This window comes from Henckelia pumila, chromosome 1 (genome assembly GCF_033568475.1).
Source record: "Henckelia pumila isolate YLH828 chromosome 1, ASM3356847v2, whole genome shotgun sequence".
Lineage (NCBI taxonomy): Eukaryota > Viridiplantae > Streptophyta > Magnoliopsida > Lamiales > Gesneriaceae > Henckelia > Henckelia pumila.
Window position 1 is genome coordinate 155,804,518 of NC_133120.1, and position 27,378 is coordinate 155,831,895.

Here is a 27,378-nt window from a genome sequence, read left to right on the forward strand (position 1 = left end):
TCGCCCCGCCTAATTGTGGGTTGAGGTGGGTTGGGTTGCGAGTTGGCCCGTCAAAACTCGTCAAATTACACGTAGACCCGCTATATTAGCCTGTCCCGCCACCTAACATAGGTGGGTTGGGTTGAGGTTTTCCCAACCCGCGTAAAAGGTGGGCCGACCTGCTCCGCCCCGCCTAATGGAGGGTTGTGACAAGTTGTGGATCGGCCCGTACCGCTAGCCCATTTTGACACCTCTACCTACATCATCGGAGATTTGATTCAGCTCCATTGTCAAGATCCTTGTTTTGGCTCTTCTGTTCAACTTCTCATATTATATTATATTACTCCATATTGTTCCACTGAACCAAAATATTTTCTTGGTTTTTTGATTATGTGCGCTTTTAAGGTAATGTTTTTGGGAGAGGATCTAAAAAGCACTTTTCAGCTTTTCTTAACAAAATTAGGAAATTTTGTGAACGAAAAGTTAAAAAATGATTCTCAAAAAGTCTCCCAAACACTACCAGCTAAGTTGTTTCTTTATTTCCATGACCATATTCACAATCCATTATATCTTCTCCAGCACTCGTTCCTAGTGACAATGTTTTGTTATCATTAAATTATGTATAAAACATTTTTTTATTCAAACTAAAAAAAAATACTAAATACAAACACACGATGACGACCCATGATCACATATTTTTTTTTTCTTCCCATAAGACGCAGTCCCATATCCCACAACACAACAAAATAAAGCAAAATACCCGATATTTAATAATAGATACGAGATCCATTATACGATACATAGTATCGACTTGTATGGCAACAAATACAAGTGTACGCCAAATGTATGGTTCTAGCTCACTTAGTCTTCTGAATATAAGCCCGTAAACTCTCGGTCAATTTCTTCCGATCAGGCAGATGTTCCTTAACAGAGCTGGAGTTGACATACTCATCCATCCATGTACACACATTCGGGAACTTCTCTTTCGTTATGGTCTCGAGTCCCACCAATTCCGCGATAATCAATACCAAAAGGCCAAGAAATTCCCGACAATATCCACAAATCCAATGACATCTCCCCAAAAGAACTTCTTGCCTTTTAGTTCACTAGTAAGTACGACGTGCGTTGCACGTGTTATACGATCCGAAAAGATAAAATTTATAAGAAGTTAAGGGAAATTAAATATTTATGTAAATTTATTTGGTAAAACAAAATTTTCATTATTCAGTTAACCTTAAATAAAAAAACATGATGTTCATTCTAAATTCTCGATGTTAAAATGCATTATTAAATCTTTTGCCATTTAATTTTTGCTTTTTGGTCATGATTATATTATTTTTTTGTTTAAGTTCTTCATTCTTCTATTAAAATCATTATTCCTCTCATCATCTTGAATCTTTATGATATATTTTTTGGAGATGACTGACTTTGATTCTCTTTATGAGGTTTTGTCGTTTTGTTTGCGCTTGTTTTTATCTTATCACCAATTTGTATTTTATTGTTGTTATTAGTATTTCGTTTTTTATTATTTGTAATATTTCTCTTTAATTGTTCTGGTTTCTCGCAACCAACCCTAATTATTTTTAGTGTCGCATTCTTATATGAGACGGAATTGTCTAATTTGAAAAAAAAATTGTTATATTATTTTCTTGGGTGATGAAATATGTTTTTTGCTCCATTGTACATGATTGCTAAAATATAAAATACGTAATTATTTGAAATACTGTAAGATAAATATAAAAATATTGAAATGAATATTTTAAAATAATTTACAAGTGTACGTGCGTGTCGATGTATTTATCAATAGTTAATAAATGACACTGCAACGTCTCTTCAAACAATGTTACTTAATTTGGAAGGTTTCCCTTTGATCTTGGACGATCATTGTTATTCGGTACCTGAAAAAGTAATAGTGAGAATGTATACACAATAATTAAATTTTTTTATTAAGAATTTATATATAGTTTAGCATAGATGAGTACCTTACGACGCCTTTTAATTTATATTGATCTTAACATAATTTTTTCAATTAAATTCACCAGAAGTTTTGATAACATCTTTGTAACAATTACTGCAAGTCTTGTATCACGACAATGCTTTATTTTAAATTTAATTTATGCTTTTTTTGATTTAATTAGGAAAAAGTACACTTTTGATCCTGTAATTTGCACATTTTTCATTTTTGGTCCTGTTAAAAATAAATTTTCAACTTTAGTCCTTTAACTTGCATTCTTTTTTTTTTTTTTCATTTTTGGTCCTATTAACATTGAATTCGCATTTTTAGTCCTGTAACTTTTATTATTTTTCCACTTTAATTCCTGTTAACATTGAATTTACAATTTTAGTACGGTAACTTGCATTCTTTTTCATTTTTAGTCTCTTTTACATTGAATTTTAATTTTTTTAATATTGTAACTTTCATATATTTTTAGTTATATTATCGATGAATTTATATTTTTAATTCAATAAATTTCATACTTTTTATATTTTTAATCATAATATATTATTATTTAAATATTTTAAAACTTTTAAAATTTAAATGAATTAAATAAAAAATTCAACTAAAATTATTCAAAAAAAACTTTACACTTATAAATATCATCTTATAAAATACATAATATAAATAAAAATATTAATCTAATGTTAATCTGTTTTTTGGGTTTAGTTTTGATATATAATATTAAATCAAAAACTAAACAAAAAAAATGATTCATTTAGATTAATAGTTTTATTTATATTATGCATTTTATAAGATGATATTTAGTGTAAAAAATTTTCGAATAAGTTTTACTTGAATTTTTGTTGATTCATTTAAATTCTAAAAGTTTTAAAAATATGTGAATAATAATATATTATGAATAAAAATATAAAAAGTATGAAATTTTTTGGGTTTATTTTTGTTATATAATATGAAATCAAAAACTAAACCGAAAAAAATGATTCATTTATATTAATAGTTTTATTTATATTATGTATTTTATAAGATGATATTTAGTGTAAAAAAATTTCGAATAATATTTAGTTGAATTTTTGTTGATTCATTTAAATTATAAAAGTTTTAAAATATGTGAATAATAATATATTATGAATAAAAATATAAAAAGTATGAAATTTATTAAATTAAAAATATAAATTTATTGATAATATGAATAATAAAAATAAAAATATAAGGAAGTTACAAGATTAAAAAAAATAAAAATTCAATGTAAAAGGGACTAAAAATGAAAAAAAATGCAAGTTACCGGACTAAAATTATAAATTCAATGTTAACAGGACTTAAAGTAAAAAAAATCATGAAAGTTACAGGACTAAAAATGCGAATTCAATGTTAATAGGACCAAAAATGAAAAAAAAAGTGCAAGTTACAGGACTAAAATTACAAATTTACTTTTAACATGATCAAAAATAAAAAATATGAAAATTATAGGATCAAAAGTGTACTTTTTCCATTTAATTATACTTGTCCTATATGAAGGTTATTTGATCATCGTGAACAGGTCGAATTATTTTAAATTCATTTCAGAATAGGAAATTTGATTACTTTTAATTACTTTTGTATATTTTGAAAATTCAAGGGAATTAAATTCAAACTTATGTATTCTCTATAAAAGTCTAGCAATATTTAAAATAGACTTTTCTAGAGTTTTAAAAAATCAATTGATATTCGTAATTCGACCTTGACTTTTAAAATTTTTACAAAAGTTTACCTGTAGTATTCAAAATTAATCCAATAAACTTGTAACAAAATTCATTAAATACATTAACATAAAAACATTAAATCATAAAGTAAAACTATAAATTATCAATAATTTTCTTCGATCCAACCCAAACATTTGGATGGATTTTTAAAACTCGTGATTCTTGTACAAATTTTCTCTTTCTTTCTCTCTCTCTCACGTATCCTCTCCTCTCCTCTCTATCCCTACAAAATTTTAATTTTTTTATGTATTTGTTAAATATATATTTTTTATTTTTAAAGAAAAAACTTTATAACGTAATCATAATTATTTAAATAAATATTTTTATGTAATTAAGATATATATTATAAATTAAAACATAAGGTTCCTGATTTAATACAATGACATATTTTTTTAAAATTTAATGGTATACAAAGAAGCCAACATATGCATGCATATGCATATATGTAAGGATTAAAATGAGGGGAAATTGTTTTTAAATCCTTATTACCAAACTTCAATCTTTGTCCAGTCCCCATGTCAGATTAATTTTCTTACAACTCCTTGACACACACAAAGTATTTGTTTTAGCTCCCTATTATGTTATTTTATTCATTTTTATTGTTTTTGGTGTTTCATGTGGTTATTATATTATTTTTTCTAGTTTTTAGTGACTTCAATTATTTTTATATTATTTCACTTTCTTCATTTACTCATGTTTGTAGCTATATCAACCAATGGTGGAATTGCATGTATCAGTTTTTTTTTTCATTAATAAATCCATTGTAAACCATTTTCCCTTTTTTTATCATTAATAAATCCACCAATTTTTCAAATATAATGAGATCCATGGTTGTGTAATATTATATGATAAGAAATTGCTTATTTATTTGTTTGTCGCAGTGGAGTTTTTACTTGAAATTCTTTAATAATATTTAAAGGTTCATAAATTATTTTTTATTTCTTTGTTTTCATATGTTTATCCAGATTTTTTATGTTGTTGTTCTTGAATTTGTTATGTGATTTTTATTTTTATTGTTGGCTTCTTCAGTGAAATAATTATTCATTTGAAATCCTTGAATGATTATGGTAAATACGTTTTTGCCCAAAATTTATTTTATTTCTTGAAATTTTTCTGAAACTACTTGTTAATGTATTTTGAGGTTGCATTGAAATGTTTAGCCCGTGACACAGATGAAATCTGAAAATATGAAAAGACAATGAAGATGGAGACTTGTCGAGCTCGTGTTGTTGCGAGTATAATATATGATGAACATGGGTTGCTGAAAAACAAATTTGAATGATTTTTATTATGTGTTTATGCTTTTGGAGTTGATGTAAGTGCGACAATAATTAATTAGTATGAAGATATTTTGTAAACTAAAAGTGGTTTAATATTTTTTTAAGCTTTAGTGAAAATAATTTGTATGTGTATTCCATATTTTTGGTACAAAAATTAAGATAATAGTACATAATTTGTATAATTTAGCATAATTATTCATCTTTTCGGGTTGATAAATTGGTCTTACTAAGATTGAACATGACAACTAAATACAATTTATGATCATATATATATATATATATATATATATATATATATATATATTTGATTGGTTTGATCATTTATGTATGATCCTTGAAAACGAAGGATATGTGAAAGGTGTCAAGTCTTGTATATATATCGTGTTTGGTTTGATAATAACAGTTAAGGATTGCAAGATATATATTGACATAAATTGATTTCAAATTAATATTGAATGGTTAATACTTTGGAATAATTTCGACTTACTAAGGCCAACACATGAACAATAAGAGTACACATGCAGCTTAATTGATTGTAAATTTTTGTACTTCATGGGATAAAATTTTAGACCACTAAGATCGATCTTGCCAAGTGAAAACAAATTAGTTTTGAATTCTCCCGACTTCAGAATAAATCAAAATTAATTTGAAACAATCTCGAATATTTTTGGAACAAACAGATAGGGAATTGGATATGAGAAACTCATTGTTTGTACATGCACGAAGAGGTTATGATTTCATGCATAACAAACATGATGATGCTTATGATGAGTTTTTATGGTCGTATGAATTGTCTCCCAATTAAATTAGTACTGATATAATGTCATGTTTACTATTTTGGTAAATGTAGAAGATGAATACATTGTTCATTATTCAATGAGATAACATGTGGTCATATAATTAATTGTTCAATATCTACAATTGTGTAATTAGATGTATTTCTAAGTTTCAACAGTTGTTGAATGTGATATTTAGGCATCGATTAGCCAAATTTGTAAGACGAAGCTTGTATTTGAACTTCACTATTAAAAGAGCATGCATGATCATGAGGCCTAACACAACACATGAGCAAAAAAAGTACAAATGCAAGTTAATTGCACATATAATGTTCTATTTCTTGGGATAAAATTTTGGGTCACTAAGATCGACCTTGCCAAGTGAGAGTAAATTAGGTTCGAATTGTCCCTGATTTAGAATAATAACAAATATATATTTCGAACAATATCGGACATTTGTGGCATAATCGGATAGGAAGTTAGGAATGAGAGACTCGAATTCTTTGCAAACACACAAAGATGTTATGATTTGGTGCATAACACACATTATGATGTTTATGATTCATTTTCATTGTCTTGTGAATAGTCATCAAATTTCATTAGTGTTGGTTATCTAATATCATGTACACTACTTTGTCAAATATAGAATATTAATACATTACTCATTATTCAATGAGATAACATGTGGTGATATCATTCATTGTCCAATTTCCACAATTGCATAATTAGATGTACTTTTAAAATTCAATATTTGAATATGATATTTAGAATCGATTAACAAAATTTGTAAAACATTGCTTGTATTTAAACTGCACTATTAAAAGAACATGTATGATCATGTGGTATGACACAACACATGAGCAAGAATAGTACAAATACGGCTTAATTGCGTATATAATACTCTAATTTTGGGGATAAAATTTTTGGACACTAAGATCTCTTGCCAAGTGAAAGTAAATTATGTTCAAATTGTCATCGATTTGAAATAATTCCAAATATATTTGGAACAATCTCAGATATATGTTGCACAAAATAAAGAAAATTAGGAATGAGAGACTCATCCTTTGCACACATACAAAGATTTTATGATTTTGTGTATACACACATTATGATGCTTATGACGATTTTTCATTGTCGTATGAATAATCGTCCAATTCTATTAGTGTTGGTTATTTAATATCATGTACACTACTTTGACAAATGTAAAAGATGAATACATTAATCATTATTCAATGAGATCATATGTGGTTATATCATTCATTGTCCAATTTCTACAATTGCGTAATTAGATGTACTTTTAAAATTCAACATTTGAATATGATATTTAAAATTGATTAACCAAATATGTAAGACAATGTTTGTATTTGAACTCCACTATTAAAAGAGCATGTATGATCATGGGGTCTGGCACACCACATGAGCGAGAATAGTACAAATACGGCTTAATTGCGTATATAATGTTCTAATTTTTGGGATAAAATTTTGGGACACTAAGATTGCTTGCCAAGTGAAAATATATTATGTTCAAATTGTCATCGATTTGGAATAATTCCAAATATATTTGGAACAAGCTCATATATATGTGGCACAAAATAAAGGAAATTAGGAATGAGAGACTCATTCTTTGCACACATATAAAGATTTTATGATTTTGTGTATAACACACATTATGATGCTTATGACGAGTTTTCATTGTCGTATGAATAATCGTCCAATTCTATAAGTGTTGATTATTTAATATCATGTACACTACTTTGACAAATGTAGAAGATGAATACATTACTCATTATTCAATGAGATTACATTTGGTTATATCATTCATTGTCCAATTTCTACAATTGCGTAATTAGATGTACTTTTAAAATTCAACATTTGAATATGATATTTAAAATCGATTAACCAAATATGTAAGACGATGTTTGTATTTGAACTCCACTATTAAAAGAGCATATATGATCATGGGGTCTGGCACAACACATGAGCGAGAATAGTATAAATACGACTTAATTGCGTATATAATGTTCTAATTTTTGGGATAAAATTTTGGGACACTAAGATTGCTTTCCAAGTGAAAATAAATTAGGTTCAAATTGTCATCGATTTGGAATAAGTTCAAACATATTTGGAACAATCTCAGATATATGTGGCACAAAAAAAAAAGGAAATTAGAAATGAGAGACTCATTTTTTGCACACATAGAAAGATTTTATGATTTTATGTATAACACACATTATGATGTTTATGATGAGTTTTCATTGTCGTATGAATAATCGCCCAATTCTATTAGTGTTGATTATTTAATATCATGTACACTACTTTGACAAATGTAGAAGATCAATACATTACTCATTATTCAATTAGATCACATGTGGTTATATCATTAATTGTCCAATTTCTACAATTGCGTAATTAGATGTACTTTTAAAATTCAACATTTGAATATTATATTTAGAACCGATTAACCAAATATGTAAGATGATGATTGTATTTGAACTTCACTATTAAAAGAACATGCATGATCATGGGGTCTGGCACAACACATGAGCGAGAATAGTACAAATACGGCTTAATTGCGTATATAATGTTCTAATTTTTGGGATAAAATTTTGGGATACTAAGATCGCTTGCCAAGTGAAAGTAAATTAGGTTCAAATTGTCATCGATTTGGAATAATTCCAAATATATTTGGAACAATTTCATATATATGTGGCCCAAAAAAAGAAAATTAGGAATGAGAGACTCATTTTTTTTGCACACATGCAAAGATTTTATGATTTTGTGTATAACACACATTATGATGCTTATGGTGAGTTTTCATTGTCGTATGAATAATCGTCCAATTCTATTAATGTTGGTTATTTAATATCATGTACACTATTTTGACAAATGTAGAAGATGAATACATTTCTCATTATTCAATGAGATCACATGTGGTTATATCATTCATTGTCTAATTTCTACAATTGCGTAACTAGATGTACTTTTAAAATTCAACATTTGAATATGATATTTAGAATCGATTAACCAAATCTGTAAGACAATACTTGTATTTAAACTCTACTATTAAAAGAACATGTATGATCATGAGGTATGACACAACACATGAGCAAGAAGACTACGAATACGGATTAACTGTGTATATAATGTTCTGCTTTTCGGAATAAAATTTTGGGTCTCTAAGATATTTTGCCAAGTGAAAGTAAATTAGGTTCAAATTGTCATTGATTTGGAATAATTCCAAATATATTTTGGATGGCAATTGAAACTTAATTTACTTTGACTTGGCAAGCGATCATAGTGATCCAAAATTTTATCCCAAAAAATAGGACATGATATGTGCAATTAACATGTATTTATACTCTTTTTGCTCATGTGTTGTGCTAGACACCATGATCACGCATGCCCTTTTAATATTAAAGTTCAAATACAAGCTCCGTCTTACAAAATTGCTAATCGATGCCTAAATATCGCATTCAACAACTGTTGAAACTTAGAAATACATCTAATTAAACAATTGTAGACATTGAACAATGAATTATATCACCACATGTGATCTCATTGAATAATAAACAATGTATTCATCTTCTACATTTATCAAAATAGTACACATGACATTAGACCAATACTAATTGAATTGGACGACAATTCATACAACTATGAAAACTCATCATAAGCATCATAATGTGTGTTATGCACGAAATCATAACCTCTTCTTGCATGTACAAACAATGAGTTTCTCATACCCAATTGACTATCTGTTTGTTCCAAAAATGTTCGAGATTGTTCCAAATTAATTTGGATTTATTCTGAAGATGGGAGAATTCAAACCTTTTTTGTTTTCACTTGACAAGATCGATCTTAGTGGTCCAAACTTGTATCTGTTGAATCCGATATTTTGGTGATAACAAACAACAACTCATTGTATAGGAATGTGCTGCCAACCATTGTATTTCAAGAATCTACTACAACTTCTACCGGAAGCCTGTCAACCGCCTTTGCTCTCGACCGGCTGAAGTCACAAGCCTATCGAATGGCTATCAAAACCAGCAGAAGATAAATCTATCTACCGGAAGCTTGTCAACCGCCTTTGTCTCTCGACCGGCTGAAGTCACAAGCCTATCGACTGGCTATCAAAACCAGCAGAAGATAAATCTATCTACCGGAAGCTTGTCAACCGCCTTTGTCTCTCGACCGGTTGAAGTCACAAGCTTATCGACTGGTTATTCAAACCAGCAGAGAACAAATATCTCTACAGGTAGAATGCCAACTGCCTATCAGGATATCTCAAGACAAGTACCTGTGACAAGATGTTCTTTGCAAGATCTTTTATTAAAAGCAGAACCGGCGTGTCAGAAGATATGTTGACTCCTGCAATCGAGACAACAGGTTGCACCAAAATGGCAAAAACACAGAATGACTACAGATAAAGCATTCGACCGTTTATTCCAGTTTTGGACCCTGGAAGTTGTCTGCAGTGTACGATCTTCATGCAGAATCATCAATGCATTTATGAGCATTAAATGTGCATTCAATGCAGCATCAGAACGTTCAAAATAAAGACGTTGATGATTGACCTATATGAAGGGAAGATTGCTCAAGAAGTGACAACAACGTCTACAACAAAAAAAAAAGAGAGACAAGCATTTCAGAAAAATCTCAATCAACTCAATCACTTGAATAATATCAGAAGTCCTCATCTGATATACTTGAGCACACTTACAAGATCACTCATCTGCTGCTCAAATAAACCCTCGCCTACAGTTCACATATCTGATCGTCAAGGATCATCCTAGGGTTTTCAAGCCTCTCGACCGCTCTGCAGTTTGAGAAGCTCAACTCAACTATACACATTGTTGAAGAGAATTGAAGCTACTCTGAAAGCTTCCACCAGTCTGATAAGAACTGAGAATCTTATCTGTGTAAATCTAGGAGTTTCGGATTAGGCATTGGATAAGTCCTAAGTCTGAAGTGGGTGTATTACAAGACGTTGTAATAACCAAAGTCTTCTAGTGAATTCCTTCCTAAGTGGAAGAAGGGGAGACGTAGAAGGATTAAGCCTTCGAACTTCCATAAATCGTGCCTTAGTCTTTACTGCTATTTATCTTACTTTCTGCTCATACATTGCATTATAAACTTTGCATCACTAAAACCTCTGAACTATTTCCGCACTATTTAAGTTGTTCAAATCGTTTTAGAAGTTGAGAAAACAGATTAAGTGAACTAAACCTCACTTGATCATTTCAAAAGTAGAAGAAGAAAAGTTTCAGAGTGTATTCACCCCCCCCCCCCCCTCTACCCTCTGAACCGATCCCAACAAGTGGTATCAGAGCGGGTTCCTTTATCAACTGCTGATCTGAAGTTTTAAAATCATGACTTCTTTCAACAGAATTCCTATGTTTTCTAAAGAAGAGTATGATGATTGGAAAATTCGCATGCAGGCACATCTTGCAGCACAGGATGATGACATGCTATATGTCATAACAGACGGTCCTATCAAAATTATGAAGGTCAACCCAGCTCTAGCCGATGGTGCAGGACAAATGATTGAGAAACCAAGAGCTGAGTGGACCACTGAGGACAAAAAGAAGGCTAATCTTGACAATGTGGCCCGGGACATCCTATACAAAACACTGGATAAGAATATGTTCAGCAAAATCAAGTCATGTTCCACAGCAAAGGAGATTTGGGAGAAGCTCACTCAGCTATGTGAAGGGAATGACCAGACAAAGGAAAACAAGCTCACTTTGGCCATTCAAAAATATGACAACGCCAAAATGAAGCCAGGAGAAACCATGGCTGAATTTGATGAACGGTTCAGTAGTATCATCTGTGATCTTATTGCTTTAGGTAAAACTTATACTAACCGTGAAATTGCTGTGAAGGTTATGAGAGCTTTACCCAAAGAATGGGAGATCAAGACAGTGGCCATGAGAGAGTCAAAAGACTTAAGCAAGGTTGAACTGCATGATCTCTTTGCAGATCTCAAAGCCTACGAGTTCGAGCTCAACATGAGAACAGAAGATGAACCATCTACTTCTCAACCAACCAAGACCTTAACCTCAACCGTGACATGTCCACCGGTCGAGGAAGCTCCAAAGAGATCAGCTGAGCAAATCAGCAATGAAGCCATGACACTCTTTGTCAAGAAATTTGGTAGATTTATGCGTAAAAACAATTCTAAATTTAAAAATTATCATAAATCGGACCATACAAAGGATGGTCCTACTTGTTTTAACTGTGGCAAGTCAGGCCACTTCATTGCAGACTGCACCAAGCCTAAGAACAATGATCAAAAGCAATTCTCCGAAAGAAGAAGGGGTAAGGAGGATAAAAGGACGTTTAGAAAAGGAAGAGACCAAAGGGTTCTAGTAGCAGACGAAAGCAAAAGCAAATGGGCTGAGTCTGACTCTGACAACTCCAATACCGGAAGCTCTTCAGATGACAGCGATGATGAAAAAGTGGAATGCCTTATGGCCGATATCGAAGAAGAAGCTGAGGAGGTATTTGACTTTGGCTCACCTGAATTTACTCACAGTGATTTAGTTACCGCTTTACACGAAATGGCTAATGAATACAAAGCATTATCCAAGGAGTTCGAGGAAGTAAAGGCGCAGAAAGAGCTGACCTAAAAGATAAGTCAAGCAAATCAAGCTGCATGCAGCAAAAAGAGCTTGATGGTCTTAAGGTCAAGCTAAGTCTGCTGGCTACTGAGAACGACACCTTGAAAAGAGTATTCCAAGCTACCTTGATTGAGAATAAAAAACTACTTGAAACCATTAAGGCTTGGAATAAATCTTCTATAACCATTGACAAGATTCAAGAAATCCAAAGACCGGTACATGATAAAACCGGTCTAGGGTTTGGAACAAATGAACAGTCTATGGAATCCTGTATTCAGTCAAGCCTGGACAAAGGCAATCTTAACAAAATAAGATTTGTCAGGTCCAGCACGATATATGAACACGATAAGTGCAGCTTTGACAAAAATCAGAAAGTATCTAACGAACGAAGCTCTAAGCATAGAGGGCTGGGATATGTGGATCCCCAGACCTCTAATAAAAGAGGAACTTGGATCAAACCAAAACCTAATGAAAGAAGAAAGGGAAACCAATCTAATTTCAAAAGGCCATGGAATGAGTCTAACTACTCTAAGAAAAGATGGTCAAAGGAGAAGCCTTACCAGTACTTTAATTGCAGGCCAGTTCAAAAGAGGTACAGGCTAACTGATGAAAATCAAAAAGGCAAGCACCACACAGCAACCTCACAAGCACACACATTTACTGCCTATCGACCGCACAGATTTCTGGACACACACACGGGCAAACCTGTAAGGGTGTTCCAGGTGTGGGTCCCGAAAGGGCTAATCCGACCTGGACCCTACTAGATATGGGTACCAAAAGTTCTTCACTCTTTGCAGGTACTAAAAGTCCAAACGGGCGAGAAAACCACTTCTATCAAGGACACTACCTGGTATTTAGATAGCGGTTGCTCACGACACATGACAGGGAATCCAGAACTTCTAACAGAAGTGGTGTTGTGCAAAGGACCAAAGATCAGCTTTGGAGACAACTCCAAAGGTAAAACCGTGGGTAAGGGTAAGATTATCCATGGTAACATCATTATTAAAGATGTGTTACTTGTTGACAAACTATGCTATAATTTGATAAGTATTAGTCAACTATGTGACAATGATCATTCGGTCGAGTTTCACAAACACACTTGCCTCATAAAAAATGACAAAGGTGAGACTCTTATGACCGGTGTACGAGACCTAAACACCTACAAGGTAAACTGGTCTTGCTCACATATTTCTTCACCTACTTGTCTTACTGCTCATCATGATAAACATTGGTTGTGGCATAAGCGGTTAAATCATCTAAATTTTAAGTCCATTTTTAACTTGAGGAAGCATGATTTGGTTTCTGGTCTGCCCGAAGGAGATTTTATAAAAGACAAAGTTTGTCCTGCTTGTCAACTAGGAAAGCAGGTGAGAGCAACCTTTAAAAATAAAGGGTGTATGTCTTCTTCCAAATGTTTAGACTTACTTCACATGGACCTATTTGGTCCTATACCAGTAAGAAGCATAGGGGGAATGAGATATGCTCTTGTTGTTATTGATGACTTTTCTCGATTTACTTGGGTCATCTTTCTCTTTTCAAAAGATCAAACCGCACCTCACCTGATTAAGCTTTTTAAACGCTTGCAAAATGAACAATCTACTGTGATAGATAGAATCAGGAGTGATAAAGGGACTGAATTTTTAAACACCACTCTTACGACTTATCTAGATGATCAGGGAATCAAGCATGAGTTGTCAGCTGCTAGATCCCCACAGCAAAATGGGGTGGCTGAAAGAAGGAACCGTACTTTAAAAGAAGCAGCCAGAACTATGATTGCCGATTCAAATGTTTCTCAAAGGCTTTGGGCAGAAGCAGTTAACACAGCTTGCTATACTCAAAACAGATCTATGATTAATAAACGATTCAACAAAACTCCATATGAGATCTGGAATGGCACAAAACCTGATATTTCATACTTCAAAATTTTTGGGTGCAAATGCTTTATCCACAACAATGGCAAAAACCATTTGACAGCCTTCGATGCCAAAGCAGACGAAGGAACTTTTATTGGTTACTCAGCCGTTAGCAGAGCTTATCGAGTGTTCAATCAAAGATCACTAACGGTCGAGGAAACCATTCATGTTGTTTTTGATGAATCTACTCTTTGTACAGAACAAACTCAAGGGAGCATAAATGATCTGAGTCATAGACTGGAAAACACAAATCTACAGGAAGAGAGTGACAGTGATCTATATCCTCCAAAGAAGGATGATCCAGTTCCCTCTACCGGGTGTGATCAAACAAGGCCAGAAGTGGATCCACCGGTTGATAACAATCCTCCAGCCAATGATGATCCAGTAAACGAGGACGTTCATCAACCAATTGATGACAACCCTTTAGGGAATTATTTTAGGTGGAACAAAGATCATCCACCTGGGTTGGTCATAGGTGACCCTTCTGCTCCTCGAAAAACACGTGGTCAAATGATTAATGAATTCTTGCATGCAGCTTTCATATCTCAGGTAGAGCCCAAGAAAATAGATGAAGCTCTATCAGATGTCAGCTGGATTGAAGCTATGCAAGAAGAGTTGAATCAATTCATCCGCAACAATGTTTGGCATCTAGTTCCTCGACCGAAAAATCAAAATGTGATTGGAACTAGATGGGTGTTTCGTAACAAGCTCGATGAACATGGCACTGTTGTGCGTAACAAAGCTCGACTTGTTGCTCAAGGATTCAGACAAGAAGAAGGCATAGACTTTGAGGAATCCTTCGCGCCAGTTGCAAGACTAGAAGCAATCCGCATCTTTCTTGCTTATGCAGCCTTCAAGAATTTTAAAGTCTATCAAATGGATGTGAAGTCTGCATTCCTCAATGGTCTACTTCAAGAAGAGGTGTACGTTGAACAACCACCAGGTTTTGTCAATCCTACTCATCCTCAATATATCTATAAACTTGACAAAGCTCTCTATGGATTAAAACAAGCACCGCGTGCTTGGTATGACACATTACTAAAATTTTTACTAGAACATGATTTCCAAATTGGAACGGTCGATAAGACCCTGTTTAAATTTGTAAAAGATGATCATGTGTTACTAGTACAAATTTATGTTGATGACATTATATTTGGGTCAACTAACCCAAGTTGTGCTCAAAGTTCTCTAAACTGATGAAGGAGAAGTTTGAAATGAGCATGATGGGCGAGCTAAACTTCTTTCTTGGACTTCAAGTGAAGCAACTTGAAACTGGAATATTCATCAATCAGTCCAAGTATGCCAAGGAATTGGTAAAGAAGTTTGGAATGGAACAATGCTCAACTGTATCTACCCCCATGAGTACATCAATTAAGCTTGATAAAGATGAAGGGGGAATTCCGGTCGAGGTAACCATGTATCGAGGCCTTATTGGTTTACTGCTTTATTTGACTGCCAGTCGACCGGATATCATGTATTCAGTTTGTTTATGCGCTAGATTTCAAGCAGCACCTAAGCAATCTCATTTCATTGCCGCCAAACGAATAATTAAATATATTAAAGGAACTACTAATGTGGGTCTTTGGTATCCCAAAGATTCAAATCTTAATCTTATTGGCTATTCAGATGCAGATTATGCAGGTTGTAGAATTGATCGCAAAAGTACAAGTGACACATGTCAATTCCTTGGAGATAGACTAATTTCGTGGTCAAGTAAGAAGCAGACATCAATTGCTACCTCGACCTCCGAAGCAGAATACCTTGCTGCTGGCAGCTGTTGTGCTCAAATACTCTGGATTCAACAGCAGCTTAATGATTATGGGATTCGGTCGAGTGAAGCTCCAATCTACTGTGACAATACAAGTGCCATAGCCATCACTCACAATCCAGTGATGCACTCTAGGACAAAGCACATTGATGTCAGGCATCACTTTATCCGAGATCATGTCTTAAAGAAGGAAATCAGGCTGGAATACATCTCTACCGATCAGCAAGCAGCAGACATATTCACCAAGCCTCTACCGGACGCTAAGTTTTCATATTTTCGAAATATTCTTGGCTTAGTAGATTTAAATTAGTATGCATGTGTTTAGGGGGAATGATTGTCAATATGACATTAATAGATTAGCTGTTACGTTGCCATAAATATTGGCATATCATCCGCCTTTAACTAGTCTCTGACAGGCTTCGTACTAGCAGCTTGGTGCTTTGAACCAAATGACATTAATTGGGCGCCTTGATTATGCTCTTCAAAACTTTTTGAAATTCAAAAATACTTTTCATGACGTCACCCTATGGCCCATAGGTTCCTATATATACTTCTTTACATTCGTATATCAATCTTTCACCTTTGCTAAAAGCTTTCATATTGTATTAAACGCATCATCGAATTATTCTCTAGATTTTGCTTACTCTCTGCTCGAGTTCTTATCTACAGCTATCATGTCGATCCAGAAGACTTGCCTCGCAATCAACTTTGATTCCGTTGTTAAGGCAAACAACGCAGGAATATCTGAGGTCTTCACCATGCTTGAAGCCTCTGGACTGAAGAAATTTCTGGAATGCAGCGCCATCTGCGATTTGCCTGTTTTGAAGGAGTTCTTCGCAACCGCTCAAATCGAGCATGGGACTATCAAATGCTTGATCAAGACAGAGGTCTACTCCTTCAATCAGAAGTTCTTCGCCAGCACATTTGATCTGCCCTCCAGGGGTTTGACAAAATGCACGGATCTTCCAGATGGTAACTGCTCTTATTGGTTGAAGGAGTTCTCAACTACTGATGCTCCGATCAAACTGCCGGCCCAGAAGACATCTCTCAAAGCTCCATTCAGGCTACTGACTAATATCGTGGCCAAGAATCTTCTGGCCAAGGCTGGATCTTACGACAAGGTGACGCTGGAGAAATTTCAATACATGGCTTGTATTGCCTCCAAGATCAACGTAAACTGGTCAGACATTCTGTTCAATATTCTATGTGAAATGATCAGGGGCAAAGGGCAATCCGAGGGATTTGCTTTGCAAATCTGCCACATCTTGGGCATCCTTGGAGTGGACTTTTCCAAGACTGAGCCTCTGCATCCCACCAAATGGCTCAACAAGTCTACGATTCTCAAATTCCTGAACAAGAAAGAGACTGCGGTCGACACCTTGCCCTCAACCGCAAAGGTTATTGCTATCCCTCAACCGCTTTCAACGGTTCCGGTCGTGGTCAAACCAGTCCATACCAAAAAGTCTGCCAAGCGTCAACTGATCATCGAATCTGACTCTGAAGATGAATCACGTGAGAATGTTCCACTGATTCAAGCTTTCAGCAAGTCATCCCCGACGGTCTCCAAAGCAGCTGTGTCATCCACGCCTGCAGGCGAGAAGAAGAGGCAGCACAAGAAGCTAAAGTCCCTTTCTGGACTTGCTCCTACCCTGCCAACGGTCGAGACTACTACCGTTGTTGCTTCTACTGCTCCTCGTCCTACAAAAGGTGTGATAATCCGGGAAGGTGCCTCATCAGCTCCTGAGGTCACTCTAGCTGATCCCAAAGACAAAGGGAAAGGTGTGATGATCTACATACCCAAGGCTCAACCAGCAGCTACGATAGAACTCAATATGATCATCTCTCACGTGCTCCGTACTGTCAACCGTCATCTACAACGTTTTGACAGATGGCATCACTCCCGCACTCACTTGACACTCGCTCAAATATTTCCCAAATGGAAATCTCTCAACGTCATTGAGCAGAAGATGCTTCTATTTGCTGATACTGAAGACATCGTGGAGGCTCTGGGAAGAAGACATCTCATAGACTTGAAGCTTCGAGGAAGCCTGCTATCTCTGCTAATTAATGAGCGTGTCAAGAATTTCAAATCCAAGAGTCCTACCGTTGCCGATGACTTTGTGATTTTGACTGGACTACAGGATAGTCTACGTCAAATCACTCAATTACTTCAGCACTTCCAAGCTCTAAACAATGTCAAAACACCAGCTTCAGCAGCCTGTTTACAAGCTTATGTGCTGGAAGCACAAGTGATGATGAAAACCTTTCTCACCCAAGATCAGGGTGAAGAAGACGTCTATGCTCTCCCTTCTTCAGATGGGATTCTGACCAATCTCATCACTGCTGACCTCTTTCAATCATCTGCTTTAAGATCGAGTGTGGCAGCATCTTCATCGATCGACCCCTCCTCAACCGCAGTCCAAGCAGTTACTCAACCGGAAGCAGTTGTGATTGCTCACTCCTCTCCAGTGACGACCACTCACACTTCTCCCGGTCATTCACAAGATGTTTTAGAAGTGGTTGCACAAGAGATACCTGTCACTTCTGTGACAGAGGCTCCTTGCAGTAGTGAAGCAACAGTGCCCCCATCGGAGATATCAAGCACTATTGTATCACCTGCATCTTCAGAACAGCAAGTGACTGATGCTGATCCAGCACTTCAACCGTCTCCATCTACTGAAAAGTTTATGGAAGATCTCATTATGGATGAACCAAGTGCTGATCCTGGTACTCCACCAACCATATTGGCTGCAGTCGAAACTATTATATCTCCAACTGTACCATTATTGGAAGGTCCATCGGGTAGCTCTCCAGCCAGTTCACCCGCACCACATCATCGTGAGTCTAGCCCGGTTTCACCAAGAAATGACCCAGAAGGGCAAATGCTTCAGACTGATGATTCTTTAATTGAAGCCATGGCCGCAGCTCTAGATCATACCTTGATAAATCGGCTTCATGAGCTCATGCAAACGGTTAGGTCCTTCTCTCAAGACATAACAAACTCATCCTTATCGGTCGATAATTCACGCCAGACGATGATTCGGCATTTCGAGACCGTGTCTCGAGACCTTGCTCGTCTGTCCACAGAGATTACTAATCATCATCGCACTCAAATCAACACGCTCTCTACCGTCTCTGAACAAGTTATCCGATCCGAAAACCGCCTTCATAAGCAGTTGAATGATCGGATGGACACTATGCAAGCCACTCTACTTGCTCAAATCGATGCAAAAATGGACACTATGCAAGCCTGCCTTGGCACTCAACTCACTGAGGTCATCCTTCGACTCAACCAAGGTGATGCCAAAAAGGGGGAAGAAGAGCAACGTAGAGCAGCAGAGGCAAGAAGACGTGAAGAAGAGTCCAGAAGAAAAGAAGAGGCTGACAGAAGAAGAAGAGAAGGCGATAGGTCAGGAGGAGCCAGTTGGTTCAAAAGATGAACAACTTATCTCTTTTTTACTTATCGCAGCTGTATTTTTTTTGTAGGTGTAATAAAAATGCTTATTGTACTTAATGAAATTCATTCTCTCAATGAAGTTCATTTTAATGATTTCATATTGTTCTTGGAGCACTTAAGTTTTGTCATCACCAAAAAGGGGGAAATTGTTGAATCCGATATTTTGGTGATAACAAACAACAACTCATTGTATAGGAATGTGCTGCCAACCATTGTATTTCAAGAATCTACTACAACTTCTACCGGAAGCCTGTCAACCGCCTTTGCTCTCGACCGGCTGAAGTCACAAGCCTATCGACTGGCTATCAAAACCAGCAGAAGATAAATCTATCTACCGGAAGCTTGTCAACCGCCTTTGTCTCTCGACCGGCTGAAGTCACAAGCCTATCGACTGGCTATCAAAACCAGCAGAAGATAAATCTATCTACCGGAAGCTTGTCAACCGCCTTTGTCTCTCGACCGGTTGAAGTCACAAGCTTATCGACTGGTTATTCAAACCAGCAGAGGACAAATATCTCTACAGGTAGAATGCCAACTGCCTATCAGGATATCTCAAGACAAGTACCTGTGACAAGATGTTCTTTGCAAGATCTTTTATTAAAAGCAAAACCGGCGTGTCAGAAGATATGTTGACTCCTGCAATCGAGACAACAGGTTGCACCAAAATGGCAAAAACACAGAATGACTACAGATAAAGCATTCGACCGTTTATTCCAGTTTTGGACCCTGGAAGTTGTCTGCAGTGTACGATCTTCATGCAGAATCATCAATGCATTTATGAGCATTAAATGTGCATTCAATGCAGCATCAGAACGTTCAAAATAAAGACGTTGATGATTGACCTATATGAAGGGAAGATTGCTCAAGAAGTGACAACAACGTCTACAACAAAAAAAAAAGAGAGACAAGCATTTCAGAAAAATCTCAATCAACTCAATCACTTGAATAATATCAGAAGTCCTCATCTGATATACTTGAGCACACTTACAAGATCACTCATCTGCTGCTCAAATAAACCCTCGCCTACAGTTCACATATCTGATCGTCAAGGATCATCCTAGGGTTTTCAAGCCTCTCGACCGCTCTGCAGTTTGAGAAGCTCAACTCAACTATACACATTGTTGAAGAGAATTGAAGCTACTCTGAAAGCTTCCACCAGTCTGATAAGAACTGAGAATCTTATCTGTGTAAATCTAGGAGTTTCGGATTAGGCATTGGATAAGTCCTAAGTCTGAAGTGGGTGTATTACAAGACGTTGTAATAACCAAAGTCTTCTAGTGAATTCCTTCCTAAGTGGAAGAAGGGGAGACGTAGAAGGATTAATCCTTCGAACTTCCATAAATCGTGCCTTAGTCTTTACTGCTATTTATCTTACTTTCTGCTCATACATTGCATTATAAACTTTGCATCACTAAAACCTCTGAACTATTTCCGCACTATTTAAGTTGTTCAAATCGTTTTAGAAGTTGAGAAAATAGATTAAGTGAACTAAACCTCACTTGATCATTTCAAAAGTAGAAGAAGAAAAGTTTCAGAGTGTATTCCCCCCCCCCCCCCCTCTACCCTCTGAACCGATCCCAACAGTATCCATGAAGTACAAAAATTTACAATCAATTAAGTCGCATGTGTACTCTTATTGTTCATGTGTTGACCTTAATTAGTAAGCCGAAATTATTCCAATGTATTAACAATTCGATATTAATTTTAAATCAATTTATTTCAATATATCTTGCGATCCTTAACTGTTATTATCAAACCAAACCCGGTATATATACAAGACTTGACACCTTTAACATATCCTTCGTTTTCAAGGACCATACATAAATGATAAAACCAATCGAATGTGATAGATATACATATATATATATATCCGATCATAAATTTTATTTAGTTGTTATGTTCAATCTTAGTAAGATCAATTTATCAACTCGAAAAGACGAATAATTATGCGAATTTATACAAAATATGTACTATTTTCTTAATTTTTTGTACCAAAAATATAGAATACACGTATAAATTGGTTTCACTGAAGTTTAAAAAAATATTAAACCACTTTTAGTTTACAAATGTCTTCATACTAATTAATTATTTTCGCACATACATCAACCCCAAAAGCATAGCCACGTAATAAAAATCATTCAAATTTGTTTTTCAGCAATTCATGTTCATCAGATAGTATACTCGCAGCAACACGAGCTCGACAAATCTCTATATTCATTGTCTTTTCATATCTTCATATTTTATCTGTGTCACGGGCTAAAAATTCTAATGCAACCACAAAATACATTAATAAGTAGTTTCAAAAAAATTTCCAGAAATAAAATAAATTTTGGGGAAAAACAGATTTACCATAATCATTCAAGCATTTCAAATGAATAATTATTCCACTGAAGCGACCAACAATAAAAACAGAAACCACATAACAACTTCAAGAACAACATAAAAATTGGGGATAAACATATGAAAACAAAGAACTAAAAAATAATTTATGAACTTAAAATTAAAAGATTTCAAATAAAATTTTCACTATGACCAACGAATAAATAAATAAATAAGCATGTTCTTATCATATAGTATTACACAACCATGGATCTCATTACATATGAAAAAATGGTGGATTTATTAATGATTAAAAAATGAAAAAAATGGTTGACAATGGATTTATTAATGATAAAAAAATCGGTCCATGCAATTCCACCATTGGTTGATATAGCTACAAACATGAGTAAATATATGAAGAAGGTGAAAGAACATAAAAAATAATTGAAGGCACTGGAAACTAGAAAAATGAATATAATAATCACACCATATGAGACACAAAAAACAATAAAAATAAATAAAATAATATAATAGGGAGCTAAAACAAATACTTTGTGTGTGTCAGAAAGTTGTAAGGGAGCTTATCTGACTTGGGGACTGGACAAGGATGAGAGTTTGGTAATGGGGATTTAAATACAATTTCCCGTTAAAATGATGTAAATTGTAAATAATAAAATATATTTATATTAATAAATAAGAAAAGTTATTTCAAACACATATACATGTTAAATAATTATTAGTTCAAATAGATCAATGAAAAATAATAAGGTATAACAAACTTAGAAATACATTGCAATTAGACAATTCAATTATATATAAAAGATGTGGCATAATATTCATTAAAAAATTCAAAATCATGGGTACTAATATAGACGATTATATATTGAGAAGTTTTTTTTTGAAAATGAATTAAATTAATTTCATCGCATCAAATCTTACAACGTTATATCGACAACAAAAGAGGGAGGAGGAAAAACTTTCCCTTCACAATCAGGCATAGAAACGTTCTGTCCTTGAAAGGTTATGAGCTAGACAATTAATAAAATACTTACCCTGACACATGAAATGTATACACCCCATGATTCAACAAAAATACATTATTATAAAACCAACTATCGAAAAAAGTGAATGAAAATAAATTATTATACAATCAGATACTTTGATGGAGAAGAAGAACAGGGGACAACACATCTTTAAACAAATATTGGAAAATTTTTGGAGTAACTCATAAGTCCTACGTGATCTTGATAGAATCCAAACAAAACGATAGAGGTTTGTAAGAATACCTCCAAACACGACAAAAAGTACACGATGAGATCGATGCAAGTATATGTAAGCGATCCAAGTCCACTTCGTTGAGTGTCACGAAAAACATAATTAATCAGCAATATAGAAAAGATAGAATTAAATTCATATACATCTTTCACATTTGAAATCAATTTCAAAATCCCTTTAATTTACTTCAATATTGTTATCATCCATGTTTTTTGTTAAAAACCTCACAAAGTAGTTGACTTTTAAATTTTTTATTTAACTATATAATTTTTTTGTTTAACTTGAACAATGTAAATTTAAAATATATTATTATTATTATTATTATTATTATTATTATTATTATTATTATTATTATTATTATTATTATTATCTATCTTGTTTTAACAATTTTACTGTTCCCTACAAAATTTTAATTTTTTTATGTATTTGTTAAATATATTTTTTTTTATTTTTAAATAAAAAAACTTTAAAACGTAATCATAATTATATAAATAAATATTTTTATGTAATTAATTTTCAAATCTCCACAAATAAATTATTTTCAAATCTCCACAAATAAATTATAAATTTCTATTCTATATATTTTTAAATAAGTATGTTTTGAATTAATTATAAAAATATTATAACATTAATCATTATAGTACTAACCAGTGTTTTAAAAACCGGACCGGACCGACCAGTTCGACCGGGAACCGGTGACTGGTCCGGTCCGGAATACCCCTAAAAACCATTGTAAGGATTCAACCGCTCAGAACCGGCTAAGAACCGGCCAAGAACCGGTCCCAAGAACCGGCCAGAAAATCGGTTGAACCGGTTTTTGAATTTTTTTTATTTTTTTTAAAAATTGTTTTTTAATTTTAAAATCTTAATTTAATATTTTATTATATATATACACATGATTATTTGAAATTTGTACTTCGTTAAAAATATTAATTTTCTATTATTATATTTTTTTAATTTATTAATTTATTTTTAAAAATATAGTATATATAACTATAATTAATATTTTGAATATATTTATATAGTTATTTATTTTTTAAACTATGATAAATATATTTTTGTATATTTATATAAATCTTTTAGATTTTTAAAATTTAAAAGATATTATTAATTATATTATATAAACGTTTTCCGGTCCGACTGTCAGGTTAAAACGGTCGAACCCGTTGGACCGTTTTTTAAGTTAGACCGGTTCAATCACCGGTTTGGTTATGAAAACATTGGTATTAACTAATTTTACATAATTTTTTTTACGATTTTTCATATGAATATTGAATAAAATATATTACACAATATTTTGTTGAATATAAGTTGACAATAAATTTAAAGAATGCATTTAAGAGGCACTTACCTTCATTAATGTCAACACAAGGACAAAATGGACATAATTAAACTCTCACCATATCTTTAATATTTCCAAAAGGACAAAGTGGACATTACACAATTAAACTCACACTTTTTAAAATATATTAGATTAGATAATTAATTTTCAAATCTCCACAAATAAATTATTTTCAAATCTCCACAAATAAATTATAAATTTCTATTCTATATATTTTTAAATAAGTATGTTTTGAATTAATTATAAAAATATTATAAAATTAATCATTATAGTACTAACCGGTGTTTTAAAAACCGGACCGGACCGACCGGTTCGACCGGGAACCGGTGACTGGTCCGATCCGAAATATCCCTAAAAACCATTTTAACGATTCAATCGCTCAGAACCGGTCAAAACCGGTCGAACCGGCTAAGAACCGGCCAGAAAATCGGTTGAACTGGTTTTCGAATTTTTTTTTTTTTTTTAAAAATTGTTTTTTTTAATTTTAAAATCTGAATTTAATATTTTATTATATATATACACATGATTATTTGAAATTTGTACTTCGTTAAAAATATTATTTTTCTATTATTATATTTTTTTAATTTATTAATTTATTTTGAAAAATATAGTATATATAACTATAATTAATATTTTGAATATATTTATATAGTTATTTATTTTTTAAACTATGATAAATATATTTTTGTTTATTATATAAATCTTTTAGATTTTTAAAATTTAAAAGATATTATTAATTATATTATATAAACGGTTTTTCGGTCCGACCGTCCGGTTAAAACGGTCGAACCGGTTGGACCGTTTTTTAAGATAGACCGGTTCGATCACCGGTCCAATTATGAAAACATTGGTATTAACTAATTTTACATAATTTTTTTTACGATTTTTCATATGAATATTGAACAAAATATATTACACAATATTTTGTTGAATATAAGTTGACAATAAATTTAAAGAATGCATTTAAGAGGCACTCACCTTCATTAATGTCAACACAAGAACAAAGTGGACATTACACAATTAAACTCACACTTTTTAAGATATATATATATATAAGATATATTAGATTGTCCAAAATTTTAAGCGATTCTTCTATTTCTTCCTTGGCTTTCGCTTGCTCCTCCCCTGAAACCAAACAAGCCGTCCTAAATGCTGGAAAGAATTGGAAATTAAAAGTAAATTAAACAAATATTAACCAGTCATAATGAATATATCCACAGAAACTTGCAAATGTTTACACAAAATAGTACCTTCTCATCCAAGAATCTTGCCCAGAAATGTGCCACGGCTCGGTCGTAAGGACTTTTCGGCAGGATGGAAGGGCCGTTTTCCCAAGTTTCGTCGATGTATTCAAGGATCACCAATGACTCGGCGATTGCCTTGCCATTATGTATCAAAACAGGAACTTTTTTGTGGACTGGATTGGATTCAACAAGTAAAGGGGATTTGTTGCTTAGATCTTCTTGTATGAATTCATATTCCACTCCTTTCAGTTTCAGATCCCATTCCACTCTACAACTATACGGGCTGCGCCAAGAACCAAGTACCTTCACTCCCGCCATTGCAATCATTTTGTTTGTTTGTTTGTTTTTTTAACGTGTTTCCGCGTGCTTTCCTCTGGTTGGAGCTCATTCTTATAAAGGGAAATTCCCTTGTCCTCCACGAAAATGTGAATTAATTAAACTCAGTGATTTGGAGGAGAACGTGGTGCTGAACAAAATACCAATTAATTGAATATATATTTATTTTTTTTTGTGACAAGTTTAGCAATCAATTTGTCACGTCAAATTTATTTTTTTTTGTGACAAGTTTAGCAATCAATTTGTCACGTCAAGTCATGTACAGTTCACTTCCGAATATTCAAGTTGGTGGGTAAGTGAACTTTTGGTCATAGGTGAGTTCATTCCTCCTGCCAACATCTTCTTGGATTAGCCTGTCACATAGGACTTGCCTAGTGTGGTTTACCTGACTAGCATAGTTTGCAGGCTATTGCGTTAGTCCGGAGGTTTACCCAGAGTGCACCGAAAGATAGCAGTTGGGGGTTCTCACGTCAAAAAAATAAAAAATAAAAAAGATACTACTTTATCTAACTTATGAAACAATGTACGAGACAAATATGTTAATTCCTACCCATCGCACCTAACAACTAAAACTTAACATTGTACAATTAGATGGTTTATAAAAGCATGTTGAGTGTACCCTTTAAAAGATGTTCAGTGTACCATAACACAAGCTACCTCATTAATAATCCAAGGGCATGCTTGGTATGAAAGAATGAGGTGGGAATGGAATGAGTATTCTCATTTCATTCTTTATAGTTTATACCCATGTTTGGTTTGACATTGGAATGGGAATGAGCATTCCCATCTATTCTCATGCATGGTCTTTTCCACCTCCCATTTTCATGTTTTATGCAAATCATTTTCATATCTTGATTATTTAAACTATTAATTAACCTATATAATTATTATAATATATATATATATATAATAATATTATTATTTTATTATTATATTAATACTAATATTTTTTAGTATTAATTATTTATTATTATTATTTAAAATTATTTTGAAAATAATAAATAATGTTTATTTATTTATTATAAAATTAAAAATAATATTATAATTGTATCTTTATATTATTATTATAAAATATAAATTTAAATTAATTAAACTATATAAAGATATATAATTTTATAATAATTAATAGATCATCAATAATTATAATAATATAATAAAAATAATAAAAATGTATGAATAACTATTATTTTGATATATATAGTTAAAATAATTTTTTTATTAAAAATAATTTCATTCCATTCCTTTTATCATTTCAACTGGTACCAATTGTTGGAAATGAAATATAACAATCATTTTATTCCTAATCCTAATCTCATTCCATTTCAAAGTTGATCATTTCATTCCCACCTTATTCCTTTCCAATGTACCAA

At 33.2% G+C, this 27,378-nt stretch overlaps 1 pseudogene; it reads right to left on the reverse strand.

Annotated features, from left to right (window-relative positions):
* Positions 1–836: 836 nt before the first annotated feature.
* LOC140874284 (probable glutathione S-transferase) lies at positions 837–26,016 on the reverse strand (annotated as a pseudogene).
* Between the last annotated feature and the right edge of the window lie 1,362 nt (positions 26,017–27,378).